We start from the raw sequence: 20,740 nt of genomic DNA, 5'->3' as shown, positions 1-20,740 counted from the left end.
TTTTCTGGTAAACCTTCTCCTTTTATCTCTTTGGCGGAATAGTAAGGTCATGTATTATTAGCATAATAAATGGATATGCATGCACACATATAGAAACTATTTTGCAAGTACAAACAAATGAGTTGGGTTTCAAAAGTTCACTTTCAGGTCAGCTGATCAGAACATGGAATGCTTAGCTATACAAAAATATTGTTAGAATTTAATGCTTTTAAAATGATGTTAAAATTGGACACTGGTATCCTACAAGGAATTTTTACAGAAAAATCCAAAAGACTAATGGTCTTTCCCTAATTTTCAGGGTAATGCAATTATTAGATATTTTCTTGGTTTAAAGGGTTTTCCCCATATATTTTCTCTCAATAATAAAAGAACATCTGAGAGCTTACTGTGAGCTAAGTGTTTTACATACATTAACTTCTTTAATCTTCTCAAGGATCCTATTATACAGAGAAAAAAACACAAATGACTAATTTTCCCCCACAGTGCTCAAATACTAGGTGGTAGAGCTAATGTGGTAGATGTAAACATGTCCACAAGGTCTTTTACATTTCTCTCAATCAGAGTCTATGTCCCCTTCCCTTGAAATTAGGCCAGCCTTAGTGACTCACTTATAACCAACTGAATCCAGTAGTGACACTGTGTGATTTCTGAGGCGAGGTCAGAAAAGGTCATGCAGCTTCCCCTGGCTCTGTTGTGATGCTTGTTCTGGTAGAAGCCAACTGGCAGGTAAGAAATCTGACCATCCTGAGACCTCCCTGCTAGAGAAGCCATAGATAGACACTCTGGTCATCAGCTCAGCATCAACTGTCAGTCATTAAGCAAGTCATATAAATTTCTAGCAGAGGTAAGCTTTTAGATGCCTACAGCCCCATATTTGACTGCAAATGTATGAGAGATTCTAAGTGAGAACTACTAGGTTGTTATGTTAGTGTTGGGGTAATTCATTACGAAGTAATAACAACCAGAACAGCCAATAACAGCACCTAGGTTTGTTGGCCTCTAATGCTCATCTTAAGATACACATCTTACTGCTTTCCTTAAACCTTTGGTATTGTTGCTACTTTTCCACAGTAAAATCAAGTATGAAACTCAATTTAGTATAAAATTATCTATTTAGCTATGTAATTAAGTTTAGGATATCCATAGTACTTTGAGTTCTGCAAAACATTTCCCTCAATTCTATTCTGTCTCTTAACAATCCAGAGAACCACTACTTTACAAATAACAGTCAAGTTCTCACTCATTCTGCCAACATTTACTGAGTACCTACTATAAGTCAGGCAGTGTAAAAACTGCTGTAGATACAAGAGTGAATTAACATGAGCTTCATCATCTTGTCAATGGTGGGGGCTGGGAGAAAATGGGGAAGGGTGCACATATAAACAAACAGGACGACAAAATAAAAGTTCTGTGACTGAAGAATGCACAAAAGAGCTGCTGGTTGAGCAGAGTCTAGAAGTTAGTGTTCAGGTGGTTGGAGGAAACAGGGGAAAGGACTCCCTGGGGCAGTTCATCTGTAGCACTAACCTCAAACGCTTTCTTAGTCCAAGACCTCCTGAGCGTTGACCAGTCAGAAGGGAGAGACTGGAGAGAATAATTCAAAGGGTGAAAGCTAAGAGGATCTTCCAAAAACACAGCTCTGAGGGGATGCTGGCTGAGCTTGAGAGAAACCAGAGGTAGGCACCCAGATCCTATTATGTCAGGGGAGTTTCTAAACAAAAGGTTGCCTATATTCAGTCTACCAGGCATTGACTTTGGGTGAAGACATTTTCTCTTCCTTTTTTCCCTCCTATAAAATAATTATAATAGTTCTTATTCCTAAACTGATTTTTTTTTTTTTCCTAATGAGGTGAGTTAATGTCTATGGAGATTCCTGATTTTCTTGTGAGGAAAAAAAGATGTTTCAGGGATGGAAGTTATCATTATTCCAGTAGTACAGATTTAGATTCTAAGAATAAGGAAAACATCTCTTTTCATTCAAGCAGTATACTCTATTCAAAGGAGCTATTTTTAACACAGTGCATCTCTTGCTCAATGAGGTGGCAAGCAATGTTTTCTCATATGCTTGGGTTGCTCACACCTTTCATTTAGCCACCCACAGCTAGAGACTGCCCTGTTTATCTAGTAAGTTAGTAATTGTTGTATCCATATTTATTTTCTTACCTTTCTTTTTCTGCCCAGACTCCTGCTTGGGGAACTGTTTCTTTGAGAAACAGAGCTACGGAACCCACGGCCTCACCTGTCCTACTAGGAGTGAACCTGTGACTCCGGCTGGCCAACAGGAGTATTGTACTCCTCCTCAAACACAGTGATTGGTCTAAGGCTGGGCAAGTGATTCAACAGAACACAGAATGTTTGTCAAGGATTGATATGGGTGACCCAGGAGAGAGGGTTATTTACTCATTTGAGGTCATGAACTCTAAGGACTGTGTAAATCTGGTGCTGTCAGGACTCATCTTCTCCATCATGTAGACAGAGCAAGCCTACAAATTAAAACCAATACCAAAAAAACCAAATTAATAAATTAATAATGTAGAGAATGATACCTTCATTTTATGTACCTGGTTCAATTCTGGAAGTTATCCCCCCTTGGACATTTAGGTTAAATAAGCCAATTTTTTTTCTGGCTTAAGCTGGTTTGAATTGGGTTTCTGTTACTTCCAACCAAGAGTACTGGCTAATTAAATTTATTCTAATATAATTTGGGGTTCCTGGACCCAATTCCACCATGTGTATCAGGTGGGAGAGGTGAACTTCCCACACAACACCAAGAAATTCTTGGACATCACCAGAATGTCTGGGAATTCAACTCAATTTGATGGCTATTTACCAAAAGATAGCATCAGATTCCACAGGTTAAGGATTCAGTTCTACAAGACTCCCCCCAATCCTCCACCCACTTCAGATGCCAGTCACAAGTCCAGATTGTAACTTGTGTTTCTGACTGATTGACTATTTGATCAGAGGTTCCCAAGACCTCCTCCTCAGGTTTGACTAATTTGCTAGAGCCGTTCACAGAACTCAAAGAATTGTCTTATCTACTAGGTTATCAGTTTACTATGAAAAGATAGAACTCAGAAACAGATAGAAGAGATGGATAGGTTGAGGTATGTGGAAAAGGCTTGGAGCTTCCACGCTCTTTCTTGTCAGCCACTCTCCCAATACCTCCAAATGTTCACCAAAATGGAAGGTCTCTGAACCGTGACCTTTTGGGTTTTATGGAGGTTATATTACATATTATGGAGGTTATATTACACCGGTGACCACTGGGGATTGATCCAACCTCCAACCAATCCTGTCCCCAGAAGTCAGGGAGTGGAACTGAAAGTTCCAACCCTCTAATCACATGGTTGTGGTAACCAGCCCTGGTAACCAGCCTCCATCCTTAGAGGCTTTCCAAAAGTCACCTCATTAAAATAACAAAAGACATTTTTATCACTTTCAATACTTAGAGGTAATTACAGGGGTTCTGGAAGCTGTGAGCTTTGGATGTGGATGAAGACTAACTATGTGAGCAATAAATTTTGGTCATCTGAATGATCACATATATATATTTCTTATAAATAGCAATATTGTAGATTCATAATTCTGGAAACATCTTTAACCATCCATATGAAATACCATCTCATTACCCTCCTTCCAAACTCCCTGACATATTCATTCAGTGTGGTGGTGTTGTTAGAGGCGAAGCCTTGAACACAGACAGAACTGGGGTTTAATATTGGCTCTACCATATACAAGTTACAAGTTTTTGAGCAAACCAATGATTTTCTTAAACCCGTTTTCTCTGTAAAATAGGGATATTTTCACATGCACCTCCCAGATTTATTTTGAGGTGATTAAAGTAAAGCACTCAGATCAGCACCCTTTTACAGGGTATCCTGGACACCAAAAATGTTGCTTGGGCAACATGTATGTCCAAGGATATTTCTCTTTTATTCCTCAAGTCATGTCTTTACATGACTTTACAGAAGTATTTTCCTGTTAGAAATTTCATGCCACTCTCTCTTTGACACCATAGTACATCCCAGGTACCTGCAGGTCAGTGCCATATCTGCACGCTATGATTATTCCCAGGAGTTGAGATAGTCATTGACCCATCCAAGGAGTTCGGTTGAACCTAAGTATCTTCCAGAAATTCTTCCACCACTGCCTTGGCAATTGCAGACACAACCAGATGAAGGAGGGCCAGCCAGGTAACCAAGTTGGCTGGAAGCACCTAGGGGTTTATATTGCAGCATCCATTCTCTGCGAAGAAACAAAGACATCCTTCATATTAATATTCAGCCCTGAAGAAAGAATCATTGTATATCCATTCTCTATCCATTTTAGTAATTTGCTTTTGCCTCACTGATTTCAAAGAGTAAACTTTTCTCAAGGTTGGTTGAGAGCTTGAGTTTAGAAGCAATAAAAAAGAATTTAGAGTTCAAAAGTGTACATCCTCAATTGTGTTGGCTTCTCCAGGTGCTTAGCTTGACTTCTGGATTGGTTGTTGCAGGTTCGTTTTATGCTTCAAAAATTGCTTTTCTATTTCTTACAATACAGAGTGTTTCAAGCTACCCTGTGGTAGAAAGGAGGTAGGAGTCGTAGTGATAAGACAAGGTGAACACTGCTTGAGTACTTCCCTTGCACCTTGTTCTACCTGTAACTCAGAGCTTTTCCCAAAAGTAGGGAAGAAGAGGAGGCTTAACCTGTCTCCCAAACAGCCTTCCAGTGTATTAGGAGGGGAAAATTTCTGTGCAAAACAATTTTTATTTATTTATTTATTATTTCAAATTTTAATTTAAATTCTATTTAGTTAACATATATGGTATAATTAGTTTCAGGTACAGAATTTAGTGATTCATCACTTACAAATAACACCAGAGCTCATCACCAGTGCCCTCCTTAATACCCATCACTCATTTAATCCATCCCCTTACTCACCTCCCCTCCAGCAACCCTCAGTTTGTTCTCTATAGTTAAGAGTCTCTTAGGGTTTGCTTCCCTCTCTCCCTCTCTTTTTAAGGAAGTAGCCAACAGTGGTTGAGCCATTCTTAATCTTCCTCAGTTTCTGCTTTCAAAGTTACTCCCAAATAGGGGCGCCTGGGTGGCTGTCGTCAAGCGTCGGCTTTCGGCTCAGGGCGTGATCCCGGCATTCTGGGATCGAGCCCCACATCAGGCTCCTCCGCTGGGAGCCTGCTTCTTCCTCTCCCACTCCCCCTGCTTGTGTTCCCTCTCTCGCTGGCTGTCTCTCTCTGTCAAATAAATAAATAAAATCTTTAAAAAAACAAAAACAAAAAACAGAAAAAAACCAAAGTTACTCCCAAATAAATACATAATCTGTTCTGGTTATTCTCTGTCACCCACCCCCACCCTCATGGACAGGGAATCTGGCAAACAACTTCAGCAGGGTTCCCCTGTCATCTGACTTCTAGTTGGGTTCTGTCCATGAGAAACACCTGGAAAGCAAAAGGAATGGGAGATCAGAATAGCTCCTCCCCCACTTGCTTCCAGCTTTGGTGCCTATAACCCCTACAGTAACAGCCCCTAATGGCTCTTCCACAGTTCCAGCCATCCTCAGGCTCAGAGACACTATTTTCTTCTCTTGCTCCTTCAGGCCTAGGGGTGTAATGGCTTCCCATTGTTGCTGTCCCTGGGTGCCTCAGTGTTCCTTTTTGGTTTCTCTAACCTGCCCACACCTCTGGAGACACTCCCTTAATTAAAGTCTCTTTAGTTAAACTCCTTTAAACAGAATTTTGATTTCTGCCAGGACTTTGAATGCTGTGTGATTAAGTTAAAAATAGTTTGTTTACTATGCAAGCATAATTTCAAGATAAGTTTTCTTAATTTCCTTCCAATTAGACTGTCCCTACAAAGCCCATTCTACACAGAAATTCTGGAAGTGCCATAAGGAATATCATAATTCAATCCTGGGGTAGATGGTTCTGTTAAAGAAAAAATCATAATGGGATGATTATCTTGGTTAAGAAAGCCCCCACTTGTCATTGCCTGAGGTGATCTGGGGAGTAAGAACATATTTATATTCTGAGGGAAACCTTGAAGAGAAGAATGAGTAAATGAGTAAAGGGCCTGGAAAACAGGAAGAAAGGAAAGCAAAAAAGGGTCGTGGAAGAGAAGAACCTCAAGATATGGCAGGAAACAGGCAGGGAGAAATTCTCAGTGGTGGGAAATGATCATAAATGCCAGGATTAGTGATGTCTAAAATTGTTAAAGGTTATTTTGTCTTCTGTGTTGAAATTACCGTTATCCTGTTCCTTTCACCCCATCTTCTCCCACCATGCCATTCCTCCCTTGAAAGATCAATAAAAGTCGGCTCCAAGTAACAGTTTGTAAAATTAGTGCTCCAGGGGGCTTGAAAGAAGAGAGCTGAAGGTCTCAGATGGAGCCCTTCAGAGGGAATGGGGCTTGTTCACGCTGAGAGGGATGTTAGGAGGAGGCACGCGTGGAGAAGCAGGCAGCTAGGAACCTTACGGAAAACTGTGAGTCCTTTAAAAATCCATAGAGATGCTGGGTTGTATTTACATATTATTTAATTAATACTGAGGACCATGGTGATAGACCTCCATTGTTAACTCCAGAAGGCTGGAATATGTTCACGTAAACCGTGTATGACTCGATCAGAACAAACAAGAACGATAACATTAACGACACATGAAAGTGTGTTCTGAGTTTGAAATTTTTAGAAAGAATTTCTGAAGTAGTGAGCAAATACGTGGATGTTTACACTGGCAAATGGGAAATTTTCTCTAAGTGCTTAGAATGGTGCCTGGCATAAAGTAATTGCTGTATGTGTGTTTGGTGTTTTATTCTTTCAAATGAGAAACATCCATAAACAAATAACTTAAGAGGAAAGACCATACAATTAAAGTAGGATAGGTAGATAGACAAATGGATGGGTAGATAGGTAGAAGGCCGAACAGAGAGATTTAAAATATTAAAGAAATAATGGTTATTATTTCATCGTTATTGGTGTGACCTGGGCTTCATTGTCCAGAGTGCCCTTCCTTTTTTCCTGCACTCAGATTGCACCTTCTGATGTTCCTAAGGGTCATGCAGCTACATATTCCAAGAAATTCAGATTTAAGTCAAGAATACAAACGTAAGTGTGTGTTCATGGTCTATGGGAAGCATCATCGATGGAAGAAATAACTCAGGGTTCTCACAGGAGAGCAACCACAATGCATGTTATGCTTCTGTACTTTGTGTAAGACCCCATTTAGATACATTTGATACTCAGAGCTACCTTCCTATTATTACCTCATTTCATGGAGGAGGAAATCGAGGGACAGAGAATTAACTTGCTGGAGATTTCACAGCTAGTAAGCAGCAGAGTCAGGATTCAAACCTAGATAGTTCAACTCCAGAGCTGCAGTTCTCAATGACTAAATTACCTCATCTTAAAGCCAGAAATAAGCAGCCTGGTAAACGTTCCACTTTGGCCCAACTACCTAAATATTTTATTGACATATTTAGGGGGGACATAATTCCAAAACTGCATAAAATATGCTAATTATCACTGAATGTGGGAAGGCAATAATCTAATAAGAATTTATTCATTCTTTCAACAAGTATTTAGTGAGCACCTACTAAGTGCCAGAAACTCTCTAGGCACCGTGGCAAATATCTATGAAGAGTGTGGACAGAAATCCATGCCTTCACGGAGCACAGATTCCAGTGAGGCGGATACAGGTGATAAACAAAATAAGGCATATATATTATGAAAAAATAAAACAAAGAGGAAAAGAAGGAATAGTCAAGGAAAGCCTCTACAAGAAAGTTGTTCATTTGTTTAGGAAGCCCTGGAGAAGGGAAATGAAATATTGTGTTTACCTTTCTCCCTTTCTTTCTATTCTCCTCTTCACTAAGATGAAACATGAATGTGAGTTAAACAGCCACAGGAACCTGCTTACCATAATCTTAAAAATTCACTCTTCCACTAATGCAAAACCAGAATTATTGCTATTATATTGTCATTACTCTTCAAAATCCTTTTAAGGTTGCAGCGACTTCCTTTCTTGTGCTGGGGTGCAGCCACATGTCTGTGGTTCTTGAAAGAGCCTTCTAAGCCAGAGCAGCACCTTCACCTGACCATCTCTCCATTAACGTCAAGGGCAAGTTTATCTGACCTTCACCAAATGCCTTGGGCAGTTCAGTGTCCTTTCACATGGGACATTTGACTTGTCAAGAGATCAGCTGAAGTCCCTGAGGCTTGATCTTGAACTTGTCTGAAGTTAAGACACTGGATGAGATTTCCCCTTCTTTTCCTGTTTTGTATACATGTGTGTTTGTGCTAAAAAGGCAATATTGTCACAGAACCTACATAGACAATCACTATAGAATTATACAGTCATGGTAAGAAATCATGCTGTAATGTGTTTTTTCATGGATTCCCATAAGTGATCTAGCCTAAACACTCCAGAATGGGGCACCTGGGTGGCTCAGTTGGTTAAACATCTGACTTTTGATCTCAGCTCAGGTCTTGATCTCAGGATTGTGAATTCAAGCCTCACATTAGGCTCCATGCCTAGTGTGGAACCTACTTAAAAAAACAAAACAAACAAATAAACAGCAACAACAACAACAACAAAAACAAAACAGAAAAAAAATCCAGAATAACAAATGCTCCCCAAAAGAGGATAAATAAAATTTGAACAAAATCCCCAAGCATGAAAAGAATAATTTTAATTCACCAAAGGGTTTATTTCCACTCTTTAAAAAATCTTCAGAAATTCTAAATGGTCATCATTTTCTCTCTGTTCCTTGAGGACGGTCATTTTCTCTTTCATAAAACATAACCATGATCTCCTCTGGTTTCGAATATCATGGAACATCAAAGCTAGACAACCCTTGTATCAGTTGATGCTATGGCATTTCTAAACAACCAGTTCTCATAGTTAATGCTTGCTTTCAGTCTGTTCAAACATGAAATCAGTGTGAACAACAAAGAAATGCATTCTCCAGGAGTATCCCTGCCACCCAGACCACTCCCTCTTTTCCTCTACACCTGTTTCTTCCTCATCCAAAGTTAGGTAGTAATTATCACTATTCCTGTCATCCTTCCCTCCCTTCTCCTGTTCATTCCTGGATTCTCAGTTGTTCTCAAACTTTAGAGGGGATACAGATCAGCCCAGAGTTCATTACACACATGTAGTCTTGAATCCTTCCTCCCATACTACAATTATTTTTTTAGGAACATGGTTTTATTTTTAAAATATTTCCGCCAGCTTTACTGAGATATAATTGACATATAATATTATGTAAGCTTAAGGTGTACAAGTGATGATTTGATATGTGTATATATTGTAAAATGCTGCAATAAGGTTAGTTAACACATCTATCATCACATAGCATTACCATTTTGTGTGTGTATGCTCAGAAATTTTAGGATCTACTTTCATAGAAAGTTTCAAGTCTACAATACAGTACAATTAACTATAGTCACCTTGCTGGACATTAGATACCACCCTATAATTTTCTATTTAGTAGGCTTGGATCAGGGTCCAAGAATCTGCATTTTATTTTTTATTTATTTCTTTTATTATTTTATTTATTTTTTTCATGATAAGTGTACTCTTTAATCCTCATCACTTATTTCACCCATCCTCCCTGGGAACCATAAGTTTGTTCTCTACAGTTAAAAGTCTGTTACTTGGTTTCTCTCTCTCTCTTTTTTCTTCATTTGTTTTGTTTCTTAAATTCCACATATGAGTAAGATCATATGGTATTTGTTTTTCTCTGACTGACTTATTTCACAAAGCATTATACTCTCTAGCTCCATCCATGGTGTTGCAATGGCAAGATTTCATTCCTTTTTATGGCTGAATAATATTCCATTGTATATATATATCACTTCTTCTTTGCCCATTCATCAATTGATGGAAACTTGGGCTGCCTCTGTATCTTGGCTGTTGTGAATAATGCTGCTATAAAAATAGTGTTTTGGTATTTTGGGGGTAGATACACGGTAGTGTGATTACCGAATTTTGCAGGATAGTACTATTTTTAACTCTTTGAGGAAGCTCCATACTGTTTTCCACGGTGGCTGTACCAGTTTGCACTCCCACCAACAGTGCAAGAAGGTTCCCTTTTCTCCACATCTTCACCAACACTTGGTGTTTCTCATGTTTTTGATTTTAACCATTCTGACAGGTGCGAGGTGGTATCTCATTGTGGTTTTGATTTGCATTTCCCTGATGATGAGTGATGGTGAGCAACTTTTCATGTGTCTGTTGGCCATCTGTATGTCTTCTTTGGAGAAATGTTTATGTCTTCTGCTCATTTTTTAATTGGATTATTTGTTTTTTGGGTGTTGAGTTTTATAAGTTCTTTATATATTTTGTATACTATCCTTTATCAGATGTCATTTGTAAATATCTTCTCCCATTCGGTAGTTGCCTTTTAGTTTTGTTGATTATTTCCTTTGCTGTGCAGAAGTTTTTTATTTTTATATAGTCTCAATAGTTTATTTCTGCTTTTATTTCCCTTGCCTCAAGAGACATATCTAGAAAAACATTGCTATGGCCAGTGTCAGAGAGATTACTACCTGTGCTCTCTTTAAGGATTTTTATGGTTTCAGATCTCACATTTAAGTTTTTAACTCAGTTTATTTTTGTGAATGGTAAGAGAAAATAGTCCAGCTCCATTCTTTTGCATGTTGCTGTCCAGTTTCCCTAACACCATTTGTTGAAGAGGCTGTTTCCCATTTTATGTTAATTCTTCTTTTGTCAAAGATTAATTGACCATATAATTATTATTTCTGGGTTTTCTGTTCTCTTCCATTGATCTGTGTGTGTGTTTTTATGCCAGTACCATACTGTTTTGATGATTACTACTTTGTAATATACTTGAAATCTGAAACTGTGATGCCTCCAGTTTTGTTTTTTAGTTTTCAAGATTGCTTTGGCTATTCCTGGGATGCAGTTTGGCTCCATATTTGCAAAACAATTAATGTGATATGTCACATCAATAAGAGGAAGGATAAAAACCATATGATCATTTCAATAGATGCAGAAAAAGCATTCTAGAAAGTACAGTATCCGTTCATGGTAAAAACCCTCTGCAAAGTAAGTCTAGAGGGAGCATACCTCAACATAAAAGGCCTTCTATGTAAAACCTGAAGCCAACATCATACTCAATGGTGAGAAACTGAAAGCTTTTCCCCTAAGGTCAGGAACATGAGAAGGATATCCACTCTCACCAGTTTTATTCAACATAGTACTGGAAGTCCTAGTCAGAGCAATTAGACAACAGAAAGAAAGAAAAGGCATCCAAATTGGTAATGAAGAAGTAAAACTCTCACTATTTGCAGATAACATGATACTATATATAGAAAACCCTACAGACTCCACCAAAAGCTACTAGAACTGATAAATGAATTCAGTAAAGTCACAGGATACAAAATCAATGTACAGAAATCTGTTGCGTTCCTATCCGTTAATAATGGAGCAGCAGAAGGTGAAATTAAGAAAACAATCCCATTTACAATTGCACCAAAATCAATAAAATATCTAGGAATAAAATGAACCAAAGAGGTGAAAACCTGTACTCTGAAAACTATAAAACACTGAAGAAAGAAATTCAAGACAACACAAAGAAATGGAAAGACATTTCATGCTCATGGGTTTGAAAAACAAGTATTGTTAAAATGCCTATACTACCCAAAGCAATCTCCAGATTTAATGCAATCCTTATCAAAGTACAAAACAGCATTTTTCTCAGAAGCAGAACAAGCAATCCTAAAATTTGTGTGGAACCACAAAAGAGCCTGCATTTTAAATAAGCATTCCTGGTGATTCTGTTATATGAAAGTTCGAGGACCACCATTTGAAAAACAGTGTTAGTGACAGCAAAATAATTTCTTATGAGAGGATCTAGTAAAATTTTAGATTTTGGATATGTTCAGTGTAGAATGAAGATTAAATGTAAGAATTGTAAAAATGTACCATTATGGAATGTTCTGGCTGGGAAAAAAGATCATTCTAGGCAAGTGCTTTCATTTCACAGATGACGAAATACAGGTTCCAACTAGTTAGGTGATATGCCCAAGGGCTATAATAAGTTCGTGGCAGAACCAGGGCTAGAAATAAGGTCTCAATGCCCCATTCAGGTTTTCTTCTCTCCACCTTACATTCTAAAATGAAGTAAAACTAAGAGGATTAATTAGAAAAGTTCTCTTTGTTTTTTTAACCTTTTGTAGGGCTCTAGAGTTTCTAATTGTCTCTCAAAATACAGCTTCATTCTATTTAAACATTTTGGAAGGGTAACAAAGGAGTTGATTGCCACAAAAGCAGAAAAGAACATGGAAAAATACAGCTGGTAGAGACAAGTTTTTCTGGGTGAAGAGATTCTGAACCACGATTTTATGTTTTAAATACTTGTAATTAGACCCCTCTATATAAACACTCCAGTCTCCTTTTGGCTTTTCAACATACAGTCTTTCTTTTTTCTGCACAGCAAGGTCAAATTGTGTCTTGTTGATGCATGCACGATAAGCAAGGTGCATGTACCATGAAGGCTAACCTTCGGGTCATTATTTTCAAGAATAAGGTATTAAGGACCTACTTACTACACCAACACGGAAAACCAATCCTTTGACACTCGCATGTCAAACTCTTCTCCACTATTATAGGACCAAAATCAATTTCAAAGTTGTACTGCTAGCAGTTTTGCAGGAATTTATGGTCAGTGATTTCCAGGTAGAAAAATGACAATTATGAGCAATGTGTAAAATTATTGTATAAAACTATTGGTCTGATTGCTTGGAATGTCCACCGCCCCAGACATTCTCTTCTTCAAAGGGAAGTATGTATCAGAAAGTAAACTGCACATTTGAAACTTGAAATCTGACATTCTTTAAAAAAGAAAAATTTCCACTCTCTCCACCAAAAAGACAGTGAACAGACTAGAATAGAAAGAGCACTAGAGTTGGAACCGGGTGACAGAGACCTGGCTTGACTGCTGTAGCAAGTTTTAACTTCAGTTTGCTCATGTGCAAAATGAGGATATCTCAACCTATCTGACAGACTGTCATGAGGCTTCTATAAGCTTACAACTATGAAGTGATCAAATAAATAAGATATTGTTATTTAGTAATTGATATGTTTATTTGCAGTGAAAATAGTGTTAAGAATATTATATCATGTGGTATTCGGAGGAAATGGTGACAATATTTATTATTAGATAATACCTATTTCTGGTAAAGGAGCAACACAGTCTTTTGCAAGCATAGCATTACATAAAGCATTTCAGTAATGTCATTCAGACTCCCTAGGGTCTTGGAACTAGCTTGTAGGTGCTGACTTGCTCCAACCCCCAAATTCCATTCGAGGCAGAAATTAAACCAAATAGAAGAAGGAGAGAGACATTTGCAGGGAAGGGGAACATGAGTAGGGATAAATGACATTTAGGTTCTCCCTGCTAGTTCATCAATTCCTTGTACACAAGTCCAAATTTAAGATTGTTTCTAAGTGGACCACCTCCAGTAAGTTTTTTGCCTCTGTAACTTGTCACATCTAATGCACTAAATTAGAAAATTAAACAGCAGTGGTTTGAGTGCCACTTTGTCATAATCACAGAGCTTGGAGCTGGAAGGGATGCATTTTTAGGAAGCTTCTTAGCTGAGTCTGACACTTAACCAAGTTTGGGAATTAAAGCCAAAGATCATTTAATTCAGCAGTTCTCAATCTCTGTTTGAATCAACAGGAGAATTTTTTTTAAATTACCAAGATAACTTATTGAGCCGGACACCAGAATATTTAAAAAGTCTTTCTGACATTTCTAATGTGCAGTTGGGGTTAAGAACAATTGATTTAGCTTAGTTCCTCATTCGATGAGTGTACTGAGCTCCTCTCCTCTTGGAGGGAGTAAATTGTTAAATTACTACAAGCATCTACAAATATGAATACTCAATTCAACTCAAACAATCTTTATTAAGCATCTTTATGATACAAATCCTGGTCCAAGTGGCCTTACTGACTCATAACAGGGTTGAAAATAACTCAGAATTATATAAGACAAAATAAGGTAAATGCTATAGGGCAGGAAAACAAGGTGTTTGAGTATTTCAAAGGGCTGAGAAATAACTGAAGGTCTTTATCAGGAACATGGCAGAAAATTCCTAAAAATCAGAGGATGTTGACTTCTTTTTTTTTTTTTTTAAAGATTTTATTTATTTATTTGACAGAGATAGAGACAGCCAGCGAGAGAGGGAACACAAGCAGGGGGAGTGGGAGAGGAAGAAGCAGGCTCATAGCGGAGGAGCATGATGTGGGGCTCGATCCCATACCACCGGGATCACGCCCTGAGCCGAAGGCAGACGCTTAACCGCTGTGCCACCCAGGTGCCCCAGAGGATGTTGACTTCTAAAAGCTAGTGCGTTTTGAACCTGTGGAACTGTAGATAATAATGTGACATGGATACTGCAATTCTATCTCCTGCTTTGAACATTACCCTGTGTGCCAAAGAGTTGTAAAGACTTTTGCTCATCATGGTCAGTAGAGCTATAAAGGAATATTGCTGAAAGGAATACTGCTATAAATAAGGGTAATCTTTCATTTCTTTTAACTTGTATTTAAGTTATAGGATTGCACTCATTATTTCTAAAGTCCTGAAAAATTACTTGAGAATGACTATGAATGATGACTATGGAAGATGTGGTCATTCCTGGATACTTTTTAAAATACTTTTAACTCGGGGCGCCTGGGTGGCTCAGTCGTTAAGTGTCTGCCTTCAGCCCAGGGCGTGATCCCGGCGTTCTGGGATCAAGCCCCACATCAGGCTCCTCCACTATGAGCCTGCTTCTTCCTCTCCCACTCCCCCTGCTTGTGTTCCCTCTCTCGCTGGCTGTCTCTATCTCTGTCAAATAAATAAATAAAATATTAAAAAAAAATACTTTTAACTTACAAAATATATTGCAATGTATGTCCAATATATATTCTAATTTCAGGGATACCCAGCTAGTTCAGGGTCTCAGCACGTATCAGCTTAATCATCTCAAAGTCTCCTTTCTGGGTTGCTTTCTTCTAATCTCTTACTTCATACAATTGATTCTACAAATTGTTGTAGAATTAGTAAATCTAAAACACTAATTGTTTTTAATGTATAATGAAACTTCATTTTGCTATACATAACCTTATAATATCCATTTACATGTTTTCTCCTTTCAAAGTTTAATTATTATTTGTTTATCAAAGTAATGCATGTAAATAATTAAAAAACCAGAAAATACTACAAGGCTTATATTAGAACACAGCTCTCTACTGCTTTATCCCTTCACACTTCCAATTTCTGCTCCCCGGATTTTTCAATATTGAACGTTGCCTACTGATTTTCTACTCTAAAGGATCTAAAGGATTTTCTATCTCAATTATACACTCCCTGCCCTCTGCCTTCCTGCAAACAATAGGGAATATACTACTTAATAAGACAAAGTCCCCGTATTTATGAACTTACATTCAGGTGTAAAATGGTAAATAATAGACAAGTAGCCAAATAATCTAATAATTCCAGAAAGTGATCCAGGATATGCAAAATATATATATAAAGAAGGACAAGAGAAAACGATACATGCTCCCTTTCTCCATCCACCCAGTATCGTTATACCAACATTTTTGATGTTTTCGCTGGTATAACTATACAAATATTATTCCACACTGAGGTGTAACTTGTACTATTTATTGGAAGGGACCTGTGCAGATGGGGAGCCCAAGGCCTTGGCTCCATTAGCTTCATGATAAATCTTGCTCTTCATCTTGCCCTCTGCCAGGGACTAAAATGGTGTCCCTGACTTTATTGGCTGAAGAGGGCATCTGGGAGGTCTAACTATTGTTTATAGTCTTCGGTTAATTCTCTTCTTTTTCATCCTACTCGATAGCCTGGCTCTTTAGGAATAACCAGTATCTTTAAATCCGGGGCTTTTCTGGCATTTCTAGTTCAGTGGGTGCACTTGTTGTTGGGGTATCTCTCTCTCATCCCAGACAGTCAGGCTTCACTTGCTTTGCTGAGCAGTCTTTTACCGCTCATTCATGTACTTCCCATTTTCTAAAATCTTGAAGATATCTCTTAGTTACTGTCATCACCCACCCTGCTCTCTGTTATAATGGGTTTATTCCTTTTAACGATGGCTTTGCTGCCATTTATGTGGGGCTTTAGAAGAGTATAAAAATAAGCAACCACGTTCAATTGCCATATTTAATTGGAAGCGTCATTCCATCATTAAGTATTTTTATGTCTGCTATTAATTCTAATATTTTATTACCATTTAAATAACTTCATTATAAATCAAAACATTTGTTGTGCTCCATATTTGAAAAATTAATACTTCAATGTTCTTAGAGTCTGGGTCTGTTTGTGGGTTTTTTTTTTTTTTTTTTTTTTTTTTTTTGCCAATGAATCAACACTTGTTGGCCCAGCAAGCTGGTGTGCTTTCTTATTAATCAAGTTGTGGATATTCTATGAAGGAGAATATGCCAGAAAACGTCTACAATTTTTTAAAACAAAATTACAAAATAATGCATGTTAATAAAGGAGTTTATTTAAAAAATTCCTTTTGTTTATATGCTATGGAAAAAACCGCTTTGTCCAGTTTATTCTCCTAGATGGTGCTCGATATACGTTTATTAAGTAAATAAATGCTCCTATAAGTAATTTTATCTCATCCACTCAGCTGACTTCATTTCTATGAAAACATTTTCTTTCCCAAACTACTCTCCAAACTCTTGGCAAATGAGATATAAAAGCATTTATAGTAATGTTTCCGAAACTGTGCTCCTTGGAACCTCAGCTCTGCAAGAATACTTTAATAAGTAAAATCTAAGAAAATGATCTGTAGTCAAGTACATTTTATAAACTCTGCATTTGACAAAGTAAGATACATTTCTTTACATCAAGGGTCTCTTAGCGCCTTCACTATGATAATACGCATTGTGAATCTTTAGGAAGGGAGTAAGTATTTCTCAGATTCATTTACTACCAACCCTGTTTTCGGCAGCATACTATTTATTCCTGACAAAGCAAGTTACCTCAAAATATGGTTTGGAACATTTTTTATCAACAGATTTCCTAATTCTATATCTATAAAAGATGTCATTTTCATCCCGAGGAGTTTCCGTTCTAGATCGTGATCCAATTCTATGCTAGATCCTGATCTCTCAGGATTGTTCTATCTTGAAACTCTCTGGAATATCAGACCGTGTTCCAATGGGGTCTAAACGATGCAGGTGAAATAAAAACCTGTGTCAGGGAACTTTTTATATTTGAGTTACTGAGGAAAAGCAGAAACGAATAAAGCTAACAGCAGGATGCTATGGCACAAGATAGGCCATCCCAGTAGTTCTGAACTGAGTATCATGCTTACGCCTTGGGATCGTCAATTTTAAGCAGTCAGGTAGAGAAAGAGGTAACACCAAGTGTTCTCTTCTCTCTGCTCTTCAGTGTTTTCCAAACTTTTTTTCTGCATGTATTAAACATGCACATTTTATGTCCAGACCCTCAAATTGACTGAACCAGACTCTCCAGCAGAGGGACCTCGAAATCTGTATGCAAGAAAAGACAATTCTTAGGCCTGGCAGGTTTAGGAAATACTGCATTCTGCACAGCTCTGGGGCTTACCTGGCCACTCCTGACCATGGCGTCCACTTTGCTCTCCCATTGATCATAATCCTGCTGGAGAATCTGAACTCAGTTTCTGCCATATGCATCTGCTTTGCTCCAGATTCTGATTGTGCAATTTCTGAGCTCAGTCTCTCAGCCTGGTTCTCATTTCTTTGTCTCCCTCTACTGAATATTTTGGACAAACATTAAATGGAGTGAATTCTCTCTAGGATGAATACCTTCTCCTAATATTTGAGGAAATTAAATGTTAAATAGATTCAAGGTAACTGAAGAATAGTTGTGGAAGAAGATTAAAAAAATTAACACAGAACTCAAAAAGTACAAAAAAGCAATAACTAAAAAGTATGATTTTTCTATACTACTTCTACCAGCTATGTAGTTGTTTGAAAGCCACTAGTATTTTATGAATGCTTCTGGAGATATGCTAATGCATTTATAAACATTTATGTAATATGTATGTGCATATTTCTTTTACATGGGGAGGGATCGTGCCATATACCCTGTTCTGCTCCTTACTTTTTTTCACCTAATTTACCTTGGTGATTGTTATAGATTGAATTGGGGCCCCTCCAAAATAGGTTGAGGTCCTAGCCCCGAGTATCTCAGAAGGTAGCATTATTTGAAACCAAGGTCATTGTAGATATGATTCGTTAAAATGAGGTCATACTGGAATAGGGTGGGTCCTTCATGCAATGTGACTGGTGTCCTTATAAGAAGAAGACACAGAGACATACAGTGAGACTGCCATGTGACAGCAAACAACAGAGGCAGAGACTGGCATGATGCAGCTGCAAGCTGCAGAATGCCAAGGCTTGCTGGCAAATCACCAGAATCTAGGAAGAAGCAGGAAAGGACTATCCCCTACAGGTTTCAAAGGGAACCTGACTATGCCAACACCTTGATTTTGGACTTCTAGTCTCCAGAACTGTGATACAATACATTTTTGTTGGTTTATGTCACACAGTTTATGACACTTTTTGGGCAATTCTAGGAAACTAATACAGAGATCTTTCCATATGAATAGAGAGCGGCTTCATTCTATTTGACAGCTGCTTAATATTCTATTGTGTGGCTGAAACACAACTGATTTACCCGGCCCTCTACTGATGGGCATTTAAGTTGTTTTCAAATGTTTCCTATTAAAAAAACAATGTAAAATGAATAGCCTCATATATGTCATTTCATATCTGTGTCAGATCATCTTGGGCTAAATATACAGAAGTACTGAATACTTAAATTGAAATAAGATGTTTTATACATGAACAGTGAGAAATTATTATAACTTGAGTAACCTTGAATTTCCATGAACAGGAGATATAATAAAATTATGCTCAAGCCAATAATGATGCCAAATGCCAGGACTTTATCTTGACTCCTTTTTCATCCCCCCTCCCAACTGTCCACCTGCTGCATGACCTTTTACACAAACCTTTCTTCTTTTCTCTGGACCTCTGCTATACTTGAGTTTTTGGTGTCTTAATACTTAAGTTCTCAGGGCAGTTGTGCAGATCAAATGAAAAAAAAATTGTGAAAGTAATTGCCCTACATAGGGATTGCTGTTATCTTTGCCTTAAAGCAATGTTTGATAACTATTATGCGCCTCGTCCACATTCCACACACACACACACACACACACACACACACACACACACACACACAGTTGCTCTGGGTGGTATGTCTTTTTCCCACATTTGTTTTCATATATTTAGTAGCTTCTTACTGTCTGTCTCCTTATATTTGCCCACAATAGTTAATATGCTGTCTTTTCTACAAATGTTACTAGCTGGCTAATAAATATATATTCAGTGCTGTTGCATGCTCAATTTTTTGTCAATGAAAATTCTTTACTTCCTGAAGGTAGCTTGACGATTTCCTTTTTCTAGAACACAGTTTCTACAAACTACATTCTTTCCCTTTCTTCTTTTCTCAGGTTAGGAAAACTGTTGGGGATATACTTTGTAACTAATGGAGTGAAATCAATCAGTACAAGATACATTTAAGTGTTACAGCTAATCCATACACAAAGGAAGGAGGTAATTTCACCTGTCTTCCTAAATCATGAAGACTTTTCTTTCTAGGCAGGGTTTAGGATTGAGACCCTGGTCACGTGGTTATTATTCTTAGTATCCTCAGCCTTGTAGCCTGCCAAGAATAGTCAGAGCTAAAAGCAGGCTGTTGTTTATATGATATAATTGGTGAAGTGCTAGGAAGAGCCCTAAGTCTTCACACATCTCCCCTAGAGCATTCCAAAGTACTTAAAATTCCTACCTTCAGAGTTAATGCTTTCTTTTGCTCAAATGTAAATAGCCTGAAGGGATATCATAATAAACCATTATCCGTCATCAGCAACTCAGTGAGAATTGGTCTATTAGATTCTTTTCCTACTAACAGTAGATGGCCAAGAAGAAAGTGAGAATTCAACAGAGAAGTTTTCACTGAAGTGAGCTGTTTGCTGCCGCTGCCTCTGTGAGACAAATATCTGAAGAGGTACTTATCCCCCATCACTCTTTGCACTGACCAGGAGACAGAGCTCCTTTGGAGGGAGGATACACTGGGATTGGAGCCATCTAGAGAACTGAGCTAAAAGGACCTTCTTCACTTGCCTGCAGGGTCAACTCTAGGCAAAATTGTGAAAGAAGTAGCCGTTAAGTCTTTCTAAACTTTGAGTATGACAAGTATAAGTATGATTCTGGAAAAGCTCAAAATGGTATCTGGCCGTCAAAATGGTTTATCACTCTTCTTTAACACATAATGTTTAAACACTTATTTTTGAACCAAGCTACTTACTAAGATGAAAGTATTCTGTATTTCTCTCCATTTTCCCTTTTTCTCATTTCTATGACTATTGTGGGGCCACTGATCTCCATCCACTTTGGAAAAGGCTTTTTGACTTCTTTTCAGAATACTTATGGCTAACAAAGTCTCGTCAATATTCTTCAGGTATCCTACGCACTGAAGCTAATCCCCACACCATGACATCTGCTTGGGGGATTGAACGCCTCGTTAGTGAGGCACTTCCTGCTCTCTCTCTCTCTCTTTCGCGTTTGTGTGAGCACGTGCTTTCTCCAGCATTTTCCATTCTCACCTGACTAGGAAAACTATTGGAAAGAGGTGATATCTCATCTCA

The 20,740-nt window shown here is 38.0% G+C and overlaps 1 long non-coding RNA gene across 2 annotated transcripts in view; it reads right to left on the bottom strand.

The window, feature by feature from the left end:
* The window catches only part of LOC148107488 (uncharacterized), a 349,000-nt gene that overhangs the window by 13,865 nt on the left and 314,395 nt on the right, over positions 1-20,740 (bottom strand). For both annotated transcript variants that reach the window (XR_015722229.1, XR_015722230.1), the window contains one exon: positions 4,036-4,248. This is a non-coding gene — a long non-coding RNA (uncharacterized LOC148107488). The remainder of the gene's footprint in view (positions 1-4,035; positions 4,249-20,740) is intronic.

This window comes from Ursus americanus, chromosome 29 (assembly GCF_024610735.1).
Source record: "Ursus americanus isolate L20-20 chromosome 29, mUrsAme1.1.p, whole genome shotgun sequence".
NCBI lineage: Eukaryota > Metazoa > Chordata > Mammalia > Carnivora > Ursidae > Ursus > Ursus americanus.
This window is presented reverse-complemented; position numbering and strand designations above follow the sequence as displayed.